Raw genomic sequence first — 11788 nt, forward strand, 5'->3', positions numbered from 1 at the left:
AAATTTACTTTTTTTCTAAAAAAATTCTAAACAAACAACGTAATAAATTTAGAATTTTGTGTTCACGAAAAAACAGTATTGTTTTTATTGTATTAACTGAAAACCAAAATGTTGCAAAAAATCAAAACAAAACTAAATTATTTTTTTGTGTTCATTTGGTCCATATGTTCCATAAAAAGTTGATATGGTAAATAATATGCAGGGTCTGATACACGCAAATTTCCATTGACCATTATAGCGACAAAATTATCAATCACCAATTCCAACAGGATTTCAAAATCAGAGTTGGAATGAGTTGTTGTGTGGTGTACTTCTGAAAAAATTAGAAATAAACAAAATAAATCTAAAAATTCGAATTCTAACTTTATCTTGTGTATGTTCTTATTACCTTGAAGCACCATTCATTTTAAATTTTCCAAGAATTTTTTTTATCATTTCGCGTTTCTTTCCTTTTTCATTCGATTCCAACATTTGTTCATAGCCGAAAACATCGTTTGCAAACGAATTCATTTCCATATAGAATTGGTCAAAGAAAGCATTGCTCAATTGAATTGAAACATTATTTTCATAAATACTTAGGACCTTAACTAATGCACCTTGGTACATACATACCTAACGCAGATATTCATCGCGACCTTGACATCGATACTATTGATGAAACAATACAAAGCGCTAGCAGAAGACACATAAATAGACTATTAACGCATACAAATCCTATGATGAGAAGACTACCAAATAAAGAAAAATCTACCCAAAGTCGGCTTAACCGTCAAACACCAACAGATCTTGCAAAATCCTTGTAATCAATTGTCAACTAATCGTATATGTCATTGTTTGTTAACCACTTGTTTTTAAATAATATGTATATATTTCTTCTAAATGAGCTTGGGGCATTGGCCCTTCAATATTACTCTCATTCCATCTTTTTGTAAATCAAATTACTTATTGTCTAACGACAGGTGTAATATTTTATGGAAGAAATAAAAAAAAAATTTTCATTCGAATCATTTGAAATTTCTGTATACAATAACGAAAAATTCAAAAAACGTTGTACACATAAAATGAAAGTCGATTCGAAACTTACTTTAATCTAAGAATCGAGCAAGTTTTGTTTTGTACAATATTTTGATTTTTTCTTTTTTTTATATGAAGAAAATATTTAAAAGAAATTTTTTTTGCTAAAAACCTTCCCCTAGTGGATCCCTATAATATGAAAACAGAACGAATAAAATTGGCCTCGTATCGGCCTAAAAAAATGCGTACAAACGAACATCATTTCATATATATAGATGACTCTCATCATCAGTAAAAAAAAAATTTTGCGTTTTATAAAAATTTGGGACTGGTATCCGAAAAGTATGTTACACAAAACTTTTTTGCCTTCAGGCTTACTTGATATGTAGTAGTTTTAAAATGACAAAATGGTGCTCTTATAAAAGTTACCGTTATTTCGCAACCTATGAGTATGCTAAATGTAATTAATTTAAAATAGAATTTAATAGACAAATTGTAGCTTTCATCTTCAATAAAAGAAGTATTTTTCGCATTTTAGAAAAATTCTATGACTGGTATCCTAAAAGTATGCTAAATAGAAATGGTTTACCTCTAGTTTTACTTGAAATATATAAGACTAAGATATCAAAATACAGGTAGTGCTTTTATGCTGCTCAATAAAAAAAAATAAAAAATACCAGTCTAACGGTTAGACGGGATAGAAGTGAAACCTTCCGTAAGACAAACTGAGAGAGAATAAGACGAAAGCAGCATTAGGAGCGGGATAATTATAGGTTCATTATAATATTATATTGCTCTAAAGTTCATATTTTATTTTCTTCATTTTATTTCATTCATCCTCAATGTTTCCAATTTCAACAAATGATACGAATGGCTTATGATAGATAAAATATGATACAAATGCTTTGGTTTCGATGTTGTCAAAAAAAAATACCCAAACGGACCGAAGAAACAGTCTTACAAATTTCTTCCATTTTCGTCTACTTGTATTCATATAAAAATGTATGTCTCTTCCCATCAAAGCTAAATGTATTAGTATATTTCTTTTTGTATTTATTCAATAATTTGGGCCGAAATCCCGCCGGTACTGCAATACCGGGCCAACCCGTGGCACAGGTGGAATAAGCCCCTAAAACACTCCGCCCATTTACAAAAAATCAGTTTAACATTTGTTGTCCTCCGATGGAGGATCTATCAGATGTTAAGCTGATAAGAACAGATAAAGTGGGCTTCAAGACCGTTTTGCACGTGAGGACATTTCCCTCGGGGTGATATATAAAAAAAAAAAAAAAAAAAAATTCCGCACTATTTTCGAGAGTGACGGTTCAATAGATATATTAAAATCAGCTTAATATTTCTTGCCCTCCAATGGAGGATATATCTATCTATGTTAAGCTGATACTGTCTTAACTATAGCCAACAAACTACCTTGTCATTACATTTTCTAATACACCTTTTGAGAATTACACGCTCACAAAAATTAATGTACAAAATATTTATACCGATTCACTTAAACACGGCGAGCTGTTTGATTTCATGTTCGTGCCTGTGTATGTGCATTTGTGCGTTCATATCGCCAGCCTTGGCTGAGCACAGTAAGAAAATGTATTCGAGCGTATATATGTATGTATGTATGTACGTTAGTGTGTTTGTACGATTGTGCTCTGCGCTCAGCTTTCTGTCGATTTTACTGTGCGCTGCGCAGGTTGGGGTATTCTTGCAGAATGTAAAGATGATTCACACTGTCGACCGACTGGGTACAGTTGTCACAAGTGATGATATGTATAATTTTTATATAAAAAATTAAGGCGAATCTATTGAAGGTGGTAGCAATAACACAGCTGATTTGTTATTTTTTTCTTCCGCCGTGTACATTTGGATGTCAACACAAAATTGAATTACGAAACGTTTTACTTAGCTTAGTGTATGAATACCTTGGAAAAAATTCAATTTTCTTCTATAATCAATTTTAATAAAAAAAAACTGTTTTCAATAATGCAAGTTTCAAAAAAAAAAAAAAAAAAAAAAAAAAATTTCCTCAAATCACTCCCAACGATTCTAAAGAAGTTTTCACTTCAAAAATCATTATTTTTACTGCTATCCTAAAAATATGCTACACAAAAACTTGTTGCCTCTAGATTTTGATATGGCCCTTCAATATCACTCTCATTCCGTCTTTTTGTAAATCAAATTACTTATTGTCTAACGACAGGTGTAATATTTTATGGAAGAAATAAAAAAAAAAAAAATTTCATTCGAATCATTTGAAATTTCTGTATACAATAACGAAAAATTCAAAAAAAGTTGTACACATAAAATGAATGTCAATTCGAAACTTATATTACTTTAATCTAAGAATCAGGCAAGTTTTGTTTTGTACAATATTTTGATTTTTTCTTTTTTTTATATGAAGAAAATATTTAAAAGAAATTTTTTTTTGCTAAAAACCTTCCCCTAGTGGATCCCTATAATATGAAAAAAGAACGAATAAAATTGGGCTCGTATCGGCCCAAAAAAATGCGTACAAAGGAACATCATTTCATTTTTATATATATAGATAGACTAGGTCTTTAGGCAATACATATCCATTATATTTGAATAGGTTCAGAACCAATTATACCTGTAATGTTCCTACAGCTCGCACTCTGCATGGCCTCAATAAGATGTCGAATTCTCTCATATTAGGTTTTACATTATCGAAACTATATTTTGCTATATCTGCTCAATTAAATTGTAATTTAGATTTGGAAAACGATATTTTTGTAGTATGTAGTCAGTAACCGGCGGCCGCTGTAACAGAATGGGTTGGTGCGTGGTCGAATCTCGGCGAAACACCAAAATGAATAAATAATAAAAATAAAACTATCTGCCGTTCGAAGTCGGCTTGAAACTGTAGGTCCCTCCATTTGTGGATCTCTCCATTTGTGGTTCATCATCTCTCAAAAACATCTCTCCCATTAACCGTTATCATGGCCGCTAATAATTTCACTATCGAAACAAAAACAAAGGCCTTTACGCATTGCATTCTACGCTCACACTAGAAAAGCTTTTAAGAAAAACGATATGCTTATCATGTCGTATCCGTCGCCACGTATTTTTTGTATTTGCTTTACCTTCCGCACGTTTAGCTTAAATAAATAAATTTAATATAAATAATAAAATATAATATATAAACCAAATAAATAAATATAATATATAAACCAAATTGCATAGTTTTATTTTTATAAACAAAATGACGGAAAACCCCTCACTTGCTGAACCAATATTGTTTTATTTCACATTTTCAAGTGCGGCATGAACTAACTTTCAATTTTCTACATTGTGATTGCTTATATTGTAAAGTGTAACTAAATTTAAGTTGCCGGATGGATGTTTCTTTAGGCCACACCCTAATATTTAATGTACATTTTTAGCCACCCTAATGGTAACTGCGCCTACCGTTCTGACTGTTGCTAACCACCGTTTCCAGTCGCTGCAACGTGAAGGCCGTTAACCCTGGCATTTCCCCGCCGAACAGTTAAAACGTTTACCGTGTTAAACGTTGTTCGGCGAGGTTACTTTCACTTCAATTTTAATTGTAACTTTCACTGCGATTTTCGAATTCCAAGCATCAGGACGTGTCAGCCAGCTAAAAGGTAATTTATTATTAATTATAAATTATACTTAATATAATAATACATACATAATAATACGTAAGCAACGTATTTCTATAGGATATATATTTCTATGAACATATATATCTATTCTATGCATATATCTATGTATATACTGTAAATAAAATACTAATGACTATATACTGACACGCCTTTGTGCTTTTTATTTTTCTAAAATATGTCATCGGAGCGACCGTGGAGGCCCCACATTTCTGAACCGCCCATTGCGTCGCACTCCGATGATGACATGGTCCTTCGAGCCAGATAAAGATAAAGATTCCAATAATATGCCCAGTGCAACAGCTAACGCTGCGGGGGCAACTGCAGTGACAGCAGTTAAAAAAGAGCATCAGCAGCAAAATTATGGGGTGACAGCAAAACCAAACAAATCAATAGTCAGCAGTAATGTAACACCAAAAGTCACCTCCACAGCGGCGGATAAATAATTGTTTATTTTCATAATCTTTTTTTTTAATACAAAAGCTTATTTAATATTGTTCGTTTATATTTTATCTTACCTTTATTTTACATAACGTATGTATTTTCTTGTAATTTTTGAGTATTTTCATAACTACAAACCGGCGCAAATTTAGCAGCACTCTAAGCGCGGACAAAAATTTGCATATATATAAAATACTGTAATTACACAAAGAAAGAGAAATAAGTGAAAATGATGAAAGGAGTGCAGTTGACATAAGTTCTGTTGAACCACAAGTGCAGAAAACTCTTCGGAAATAGACGATTATAACGATTTTGTGCCGGTGGTTTCACATCATCGACGTGATCGTAAAAAACCACGTAAGGAAAAACCAACCGGACGTGAACGACAAGGTGGAAATAATAACAATGGAAATGAAAAGCTCCCCGGCGGAGGAAATGGTGCTCGAGCTGGTGGTGGCAATGGTGGTGATGGTGGTGAGGGTGGAAAAAAACAAACATAACGTAACGGGTACTGTTGAAAAGGAAGGCGATAAAAGGTATACGTCGCGTGCACGTCAACGCGGCGGTAGCCCACGTAAAGGTGGACCTACTGGCGGAGCACCCAAGTCGCCAAAGGACCGGAAAGATACTTCGCTCAGTGCTAGCGTAGAGAATACAAACAGTGGAAATGAAGCAAAAAGTAGTGATGCCGAATCGCCAGCAGCTAGCGGTAATGGTGCTGCAGCAGCTCCAGCTCCTCAACTGAAGAAATACGTGGCTGCACCTCCACCGAAGGTCAACGCCTGGAAGATATCTAAACAATCATCCAGCAACAACACAACCACAACAGGTTCGACGCCTTTAGAAAAACGTGTTTTACAACCTAAAAAGCCGATTGCACAGCAACAATCACAGGAACCGAAAGTAGCCGACAATAATCCAGATAGTACTCAGGCGCATACTAATCGAATTGGTGATAGCAATCAAAATAACATTGAAAGCAGCGAAATCAGCACCACCAAAGTCGCAGCTCAAGACGAAGTTATAACAACAACAGCAGCAGCAGCGCCAATTTCTACACCAGCTCCAGCTCCAGCAGCAGCAGCAGCAGCATCGGCACCGACAAATACTGCTAAGCACTAACCAGACACAGCACCCGCTCCGGTTGTAAATAAGGGAAAGAGAGCCAATGAAAAGACCAGCGATTTCAGTAACATTGGTGATTGGGCCTATGTTAATTGGTGGTAAACCTACAAATAACGAATCGAAACGCTTAACGAAGCATAAACAGCGTTCAGTGAACGCAAACAATAAAGAAGAAAACACAACAGCAACAGCAGCACCCACAACATCAGCTCCCAATAACGCTAATCAAGCAGCTCCAACAGGTGATAAACCGTCAACAAGTCAAGCGTAAAATGAGCCTAGTAAATCTGGCAGTGGTGAAGGCAATAGTGGACCTTCGGCCACAAATGCCACAGCTGGCAACTCAAGCTCAGGATCAAATGGCACAGAGTTCAATATTTGGCTGGGTACTGACCGGGGTCTGCCCGTTAAATTAAACATTTTTATTTTGTATAGTACAGTTTATAAATCAATAAATTTGAATATAACAAATTTTACTTCTTTTTGTGTGCAATAACTATCCACGTACATAAAATTTCATCTTTACAGCATTTCAGACGTCACCAGCAGCCTCCGATACAATATACCGAACGTTGGCTGACACCTCCGTCCTAAAACAATGATTGCTTATTGCAAGGGGGCCGGCATGTTTAGGCCACACCCTAATATTTAATATACATTTTTAGCCACCCTAATGGTAACTGCGCCTACCGTTCCGATTGTTGCTAACCACCGTTTCCAGTCGCTGCAACGTGAAGGCCGTTAACCCTGGCATTTCCCCGCCGAACAGTTAAAACGTTTACCGTGTTAAACGTTGTTCGGCGAGGTTACTTTCACTTCAATTTTAATTGTAACTTTCACTGCGATTTTCGAATTTCAAGCATCAGGACGTGTCAGCCAGCTAAAAGGTAATTTATTATTAATTATAAATTATACTTAATATAATAATACATACATAATAATACGTAAGCAACGTATTTCTATTGCATATATATTTCTACTAGCGTACCCTCGCCCGCTTCGCTAGACGATAAATTCAATGATTTGCTGAAAGAGAATACAATTAATACGAAACAAAGCAAATTCTTTGATACAATTTCATTCGAACTTTATTGTAACACTTTTTGGTAGACAACGTTTTTGGTTTTTTCATCTTTCGCGTGAATAATGACGATGGTTTGCCAACTCGTGAGCAAGCTACATACAATTGTCCATGAGAAAAAATTGGGTATTCTAAATTAATACCGCACATTTGTAGAGACTGTCCTTGCGCCTTATTAATTCTCATAGCGAAGGCAAGGCGAATAGGAAACTGCAAACGTTTGAAATCGAATGGTAAATCCGCCGGAATCAGTGAAATTCAGGGTATCAAAATGTCTTCTCCTTTGTACTTCCCTTTCAAAATTGTTGCTTCGATAACGTTACCCATTAGCTTCTTCACAGCGAGTCTGGTATCGTTGCAAAGTCGGGGCACATTACTATTGCGCAGCATAATAATCGGTGCTCCAATTTTTAATCGTAAATTATGAGGTGGTAAGCCTGGCAAATCGAGTGAGTTTAAGAATTCAGTTGGATAATTTACGACCTCATCTTGATCAGTAATAGTGTCCATTGACTTACTTATACGCAACTATGTCACCAGGTATTTGATCTAAAATAGCTGAATTTATATCATTGACGTCCTTATTTTTCCCAGCTAAAATTGCTCTTTCGCTGAGTCAATCATGCTTTTTGTAATGTTGAACTATGTTTGGAAATACACTCTGTATCAATGCCTCTTTAGACTGTGCAAAAGTGGAGAAATTGTTAGGCAATGTTATCATTCCTGTTGTTTTTGAAAAAAGGTTTATTTTTTTTGGTTAAAAAGTGTTTTTTGAAGTTTTGAAAAACACTTCGCTCTAACAAATTTCTTCTCAGTTAATTGCTGAAAATTAAATATTTTGAAAAAACTATTTTTTTTTTAATTTAATGTTTTTGAGAAAATTTTGTTCTTGAAAAAATTTCATACTTTTGTAAAAGTTTAAATTGATTTGTTAAAAAAGATTTTTTTCCGCTTTGAAAAACACCCCCTCGACAAAATGTATTCTCTATTAATAGTGGAATATGAAATACTTTGAAAACACCATTTTTTTTTTAATTTTGTTTGGTTTTCAGAAAATTTTGTTTTGAAAAAATTTCATACCCTTGAAAAAGTTTTATTTTATTTTATTTGTTTAAAATTTTTGAAATTTTTTTTTTTGTAATTTTAGAAAAACACCTCTTCGAAGAAATTTCTTTTATCTTTTTGAGGAAAATTTGGTTTTGAAAAAATTTCATGCTTTCGAAATTTTTTTATTTTACTTTATTTCTTCAAAATTTTTGAAAACAATTTTTTTTATAATTTTCGAAAAACACCCCTTTGAAAAAATGTTTTCTATGTGTCATAGAGGTATTCCATTAACTTTTAGGATTATAGTCAAATACTTACAAATATCTACGCTTTCACAAATAGCAACAATAAACAAATTTCCTCAAAACCAAAAAATTTACTTTTTTTCTAAAAAAATTCTAAACAAACAACGTAATAAATTTAGAATTTTGTGTTCACGAAAAAACAGTATTGTTTTTATTGTATTAACTGAAAACCAAAATGTTGCAAAAAATCAAAACAAAACTAAATTATTTTTTTGTGTTCATTTGGTCCATATGTTCCATAAAAAGTTGATATGGTAAATAATATGCAGGGTCTGATACACGCAAATTTCCATTGACCATTATAGCGACAAAATTATCAATCACCAATTCCAACAGGATTTCAAAATCAGAGTTGGAATGAGTTGTTGTGTGGTGTACTTCTGAAAAAATTAGAAATAAACAAAATAAATCTAAAAATTCGAATTCTAACTTTATCTTGTGTATGTTCTTATTACCTTGAAGCACCATTCATTTTAAATTTTCCAAGAATTTTTTTTATCATTTCGCGTTTCTTTCCTTTTTCATTCGATTCCAACATTTGTTCATAGCCGAAAACATCGTTTGCAAACGAATTCATTTCCATATAGAATTGGTCAAAGAAAGCATTGCTCAATTGAATTGAAACATTATTTTCATAAATACTTAGGACCTTAACTAATGCACCTTGGTACATACATACCTAACGCAGATATTCATCGCGACCTTGACATCGATACTATTGATGAAACAATACAAAGCGCTAGCAGAAGACACATAAATAGACTATTAACGCATACAAATCCTATGATGAGAAGACTACCAAATAAAGAAAAATCTACCCAAAGTCGGCTTAACCGTCAAACACCAACAGATCTTGCAAAATCCTTGTAATCAATTGTCAACTAATCGTATATGTCATTGTTTGTTAACCACTTGTTTTTAAATAATATGTATATATTTCTTCTAAATGAGCTTGGGGCATTGGCCCTTCAATATTACTCTCATTCCATCTTTTTGTAAATCAAATTACTTATTGTCTAACGACAGGTGTAATATTTTATGGAAGAAATAAAAAAAAAATTTTCATTCGAATCATTTGAAATTTCTGTATACAATAACGAAAAATTCAAAAAACGTTGTACACATAAAATGAAAGTCGATTCGAAACTTACTTTAATCTAAGAATCGAGCAAGTTTTGTTTTGTACAATATTTTGATTTTTTCTTTTTTTTATATGAAGAAAATATTTAAAAGAAATTTTTTTTGCTAAAAACCTTCCCCTAGTGGATCCCTATAATATGAAAACAGAACGAATAAAATTGGCCTCGTATCGGCCTAAAAAAATGCGTACAAACGAACATCATTTCATATATATAGATGACTCTCATCATCAGTAAAAAAAAAATTTTGCGTTTTATAAAAATTTGGGACTGGTATCCGAAAAGTATGTTACACAAAACTTGTTTGCCTTCAGGCTTACTTGATATGTAGTAGTTTTAAAATGACAAAATGGTGCTCTTATAAAAGTTACCGTTATTTCGCAACCTATGAGTATGCTAAATGTAATTAATTTAAAATAGAATTTAATAGACAAATTGTAGCTTTCATCTTCAATAAAAGAAGTATTTTTCGCATTTTAGAAAAATTCTATGACTGGTATCCTAAAAGTATGCTAAATAGAAATGGTTTACCTCTAATTTTACTTGAAATATATAAGACTAAGATATCAAAATACAGGTAGTGCTTTTATGCTGCTCAATAAAAAAAAAAAAAAAATACCAGTCTAACGGTTAGACGGGATAGAAGTGAAACCTTCCGTAAGACAAACTGAGAGAGAATAAGACGAAAGCAGCATTAGGAGCGGGATAATTATAGGTTCATTATAATATTATATTGCTCTAAAGTTCATATTTTATTTTCTTCATTTTATTTCATTCATCCTCAATGTTTCCAATTTCAACAAATGATACGAATGGCTTATGATAGATAAAATATGATACAAATGCTTTGGTTTCGATGTTGTCAAAAAAAAATACCCAAACGGACCGAAGAAACAGTCTTACAAATTTCTTCCATTTTCGTCTACTTGTATTCATATAAAAATGTATGTCTCTTCCCATCAAAGCTAAATGTATTAGTATATTTCTTTTTGTATTTATTCAATAATTTGGGCCGAAATCCCGCCGGTACTGCAATACCGGGCCAACCCGTGGCACAGGTGGAATAAGCCCCTAAAACACTCCGCCCATTTACAAAAAATCAGTTTAACATTTGTTGTCCTCCGATGGAGGATCTATCAGATGTTAAGCTGATAAGAACAGATAAAGTGGGCTTCAAGACCGTTTTGCACGTGAGGACATTTCCCTCGGGGTGATATATAAAAAAAAAAAAAAAAAAAAAATTCCGCACTATTTTCGAGAGTGACGGTTCAATAGATATATTAAAATCAGCTTAATATTTCTTGCCCTCCAATGGAGGATATATCTATCTATGTTAAGCTGATACTGTCTTAACTATAGCCAACAAACTACCTTGTCATTACATTTTCTAATACACCTTTTGAGAATTACACGCTCACAAAAATTAATGTACAAAATATTTATACCGATTCACTTAAACACGGCGAGCTGTTTGATTTCATGTTCGTGCCTGTGTATGTGCATTTGTGCGTTCATATCGCCAGCCTTGGCTGAGCACAGTAAGAAAATGTATTCGAGCGTATATATGTATGTATGTATGTACGTTAGTGTGTTTGTACGATTGTGCTCTGCGCTCAGCTTTCTGTCGATTTTACTGTGCGCTGCGCAGGTTGGGGTATTCTTGCAGAATGTAAAGATGATTCACACTGTCGACCGACTGGGTACAGTTGTCACAAGTGATGATATGTATAATTTTTATATAAAAAATTAAGGCGAATCTATTGAAGGTGGTAGCAATAACACAGCTGATTTGTTATTTTTTTCTTCCGCCGTGTACATTTGGATGTCAACACAAAATTGAATTACGAAACGTTTTACTTAGCTTAGTGTATGAATACCTTGGAAAAAATTCAATTTTCTTCTATAATCAATTTTAATAAAAAAAAACTGTTTTCAATAATGCAAGTTTCAAAAAAAAAAAAAAAAAAAAAAAAAAATTTCCTC

General features: G+C 33.2%; 2 pseudogenes; both read right to left on the minus strand.

Annotated features, from left to right (window-relative positions):
- Nucleotides 1–2074: 2074 nt before the first annotated feature.
- LOC128870614 (U2 spliceosomal RNA) lies at nucleotides 2075–2256 on the minus strand (annotated as a pseudogene).
- Nucleotides 2257–10807: 8551 nt separating this feature from the next.
- On the minus strand, nucleotides 10808–10989 carry LOC128870615 (U2 spliceosomal RNA; annotated as a pseudogene).
- Between the last annotated feature and the right edge of the window lie 799 nt (nucleotides 10990–11788).

The sequence above is a fragment of the Anastrepha ludens genome, chromosome Y (genome assembly GCF_028408465.1).
Source record: "Anastrepha ludens isolate Willacy chromosome Y, idAnaLude1.1, whole genome shotgun sequence".
Classification (NCBI taxonomy): domain Eukaryota; kingdom Metazoa; phylum Arthropoda; class Insecta; order Diptera; family Tephritidae; genus Anastrepha; species Anastrepha ludens.